We start from the raw sequence: 3,382 nt of genomic DNA, 5'->3' as shown, positions 1-3,382 counted from the left end.
GAAAAGCAGCGGGCTACAGATCTGTAGCCAGCTGCAGCACGGACTCCAAGACGTAATGTATATATGACAGGTGGGACCAGATATTAATAGTATAGGAAGCAACTATTGTATGAATTGGCTATTACATCGGCTATAGATGATTTGGAGCTAGTAGTGGGCTGTACTATTAGAGCAAGTTTAATAGTATAGTCCACTAACAGCTCCAATTTCAGTGGAGAGGGAGGTGACAATTGCAGGGCCTCCGATTTCTCTTGCAATCGGAGTGGGTGATAGAGGGAGCACCTTGGTTCAATTTTGGGGTTGAGGGGAGAGGGAGGTGACAATCGCAGGGCTCGAGTTCACCCGGGTTTGTTCTTCCTCAGATTTGATCCCAGGTCCGACAGAAAGTAGGTAAGAATCGTTTTCTTTTTCCCATTTTTTTTCTGTAATGTGATGAACTGATGACTTCCGTTGGCTCTCGGTAGAACCTTTGCGTCGAATGGTTGGCCTCTTACAAGGTTGGACGTCTGTACGAACATAGCCGGTAGCGCTGGCACGTACTCGGAGGCGCTATGGCACGCATACGCCTCTAAGGTCACAAGAGCGACTTGTACAGAGGCAGCTCCCACTGCAACAAACAGGCTGCACCCACTCGTCGACATCGTCATGGTCTCCACCTGAAATTGTGTGTTACGAGCTACGTACGACTCCTGCACGGCAGAACTGCATCAAGGCAAGTATTGCTTCCTTCACATTATTGCACGTTGTGAATAATGTGTCCTTCATACCTTCACATTGTTGTTAGTACTATTTGTGAGACCTAAAAAACTCGTAAGTAGGACGACATGTAATTCAAATGCACACAGATGGGTGGAGGGCACGCCTATTGGGATGATCGCCTTACAAAGATATTCCTTGACATCTGCATTGCCGAGAAGGAAAAGCTGAACTACAACAAGAAGGGGCTGACCAAGGTAGGCTGGCAGAATGTATATCGCAATTTCCGAGAACAAACATGCAAAAATTATGACAGCAAGCAGCTCCAAAACAAGTTTAACACCCTAAAGAGGCAACACAGCTTATGGAAGAAACTAAAGAACAAGAGTGGAGCCGGGTGGGACAACAATACCGGCACCATAAGATGTGATGATGATTGGTGGGAAGACCGTATCGAGGTAATTACTTCATATTCTTGTTATCCACACTTAAGCCCACATTAGCTTTTGTTGTTTTTTTCGTAAAGCTTACATTTCACCCATATCTGCCCTGTAGGAGGATAGAGAAGCCAAACAGTTCCGTCACAAGCCGCTTGCACATGAGGACGAGCTAACCATTCTTTTTGGCTCCATGGACGATGTCGAGGATGGTACAAAGTTGTGGTGTTGGAGGTATTGGAGATAGAACACCATGTGGTGGAAGCGAGGACAATTGTACTCCAATACCAACGGGCCATGTCGGCTTGTCGGAGGACAATGCTGGCCGGTCTAGTGTGGGCCGAGAGGCTCAAAGGGCAGGGAAGGAGCAGGTTGTTGACAGCCCACCACCCAAGAAGACTAAGAACATGGAGTACTATGTAGAACGCATATCAGAGAGCATGCTTGAAAAGAGTCGGAATGAAAGCAGTGTAATCAGGGGAGAGCAAGAGGAGGTGACAGAATTGCTGCTACAGGTAGAACAGGGTGGTGTGGCCCAAGGATCCGAGTTGTATTACATAGCTACTGATCTGTTTAGGTCACCGGCACGACGTGCAGCTTTTAGGTGTATAAGAGCCCCAGAGCATCGTATTGGATGGCTTCGATGGACTTGGGATAATGCTAGGAAGAAGTGACACCGGTCCATGATTACTGTTAACTACATCTACATGGCGTGTGTGATTGAAATGTACCCATCGCCACATGGTGTGGCATTATATCTGTATCGCGATGTACGCTTTGTTAGACCTTGTCGTGTTATTATGTTACGCATAATCCTATGTTGATCTGCCTTGTTACTTCATATAAATTTGCATGGTTGTACTTCTCTTTTGGTTTATTTCAAACTTGACACTGTGGTGACAACATAGTGTCTTAACTTGCTTTGTTTTAACAATTTTGAGTTATTGACACTTGTCTACAGACTTCCACTTGATGGACAATACTATCAAAATGTACTACAATGTTTCGTGTATGCATATTTTTTCGTGACTAATATTGTGATTCATTTTATAAGCAGTAGTTCTCCCTTAAGGAAGAGGTGGTCAAAACCTAGCAAGGAGATCAAGACCAGGTACTAAAACGCTGTACTTCACATGCATAACCTTATTTTTATTTTATAAAATATAGTACCTTCCTTGCAGAATGTCCAGCTCTGAAACTTCGAGCAGCACAAGCTCCTCGGGGACACATTTTCGTGATGAATGGTCTACTTGGTGGGACATGGGTGCAATCGTCGGTGTGTTAGCAGCACTTGCATCTTCAAGCTCTGGTGGTTGTGATGTGCAAGATGCTCCCTCGCAAGGGCAGGAGTTGACGAGGCATCAATGGGTACATCGTAATCTCCCCAACAGTACCGTGCCTTGGCAGGAGTTGACAGGGCGTCAATGGGTAGCCCGTAATCTCGCCAATGGTAATAAGTGCTACTTAAATTTTCGTCTTCGTCCTGCTTCATTTGATTTGTTGCATAAGACATTGGTGAACAACCATGGCCTAAAATCCACAAGGCAATGTGATTCGATTGAAGCGCTTGGGATGTTCCTATGGGCATGTGGCACAAGACAATGTCAAAGACAAATGTCAGATCGATTTGGTCGATCACAGGACACCGTGAGTAGGAAGTTCGGGGAAGTGTTAGATGCTTTGCTCCCGTATGCACATACAATTATTAGGCCAAGGGACCCGAGTTTCAGATCTGTGTGTCCTAAACTGCAGCAGTTCTCACCATACTTTGATGGGTGCATAGGAGCTATAGACGGAACCTACATTCCAGTGTCAGTCATTGAGCATGCACATGATGATTTCATTAATAGGAAAGGGTTCACCAGCCAGAACGTCTTGGCTGTATGTGACATGGACATGCGGTTCACATTTGTCGCTACGGGTAAGAGGGGTGCTGCCCATGACATGGCTGTTTTAAGAGAGGTATTGAACAATTCTGACCATTTCCCTCACCCACCACCAGGTAAGTAAGTGTTGTTTAAGGATCCATCATGCACAAAATTTAGGCTTAGCATTCTAAATTACTCAATATGACTTTACTCATTTTGTAGGTAAGTACACTGGTGGAGAAACCCTTTGTAGTCCCGGTTCGTAACCCCCCTTTAGTCCCGGTTTCCAAACCGGGAGTACCAATCCGGGACTAAAGATCGCTATCTTTAGTCCCGGGTGAAATAACCGGGAGTAAAGATCGATCTTTAGTCCCGGTTGGT

At 45.4% G+C, this 3,382-nt stretch overlaps 1 pseudogene; it reads left to right on the top strand.

The window, feature by feature from the left end:
• Positions 1–212: 212 nt before the first annotated feature.
• LOC9268706 (L10-interacting MYB domain-containing protein-like) lies at positions 213–2,057 on the top strand (annotated as a pseudogene).
• Positions 2,058–3,382: the final 1,325 nt, after the last annotated feature.

The sequence above is a fragment of the Oryza sativa genome, chromosome 3 (assembly GCF_034140825.1).
Source record: "Oryza sativa Japonica Group chromosome 3, ASM3414082v1".
In the NCBI taxonomy this organism is placed as follows: domain Eukaryota; kingdom Viridiplantae; phylum Streptophyta; class Magnoliopsida; order Poales; family Poaceae; genus Oryza; species Oryza sativa.
The sequence above is the reverse complement of the archived record's forward strand: the minus strand, read 5'-3'. Positions and strand labels throughout refer to the sequence as shown.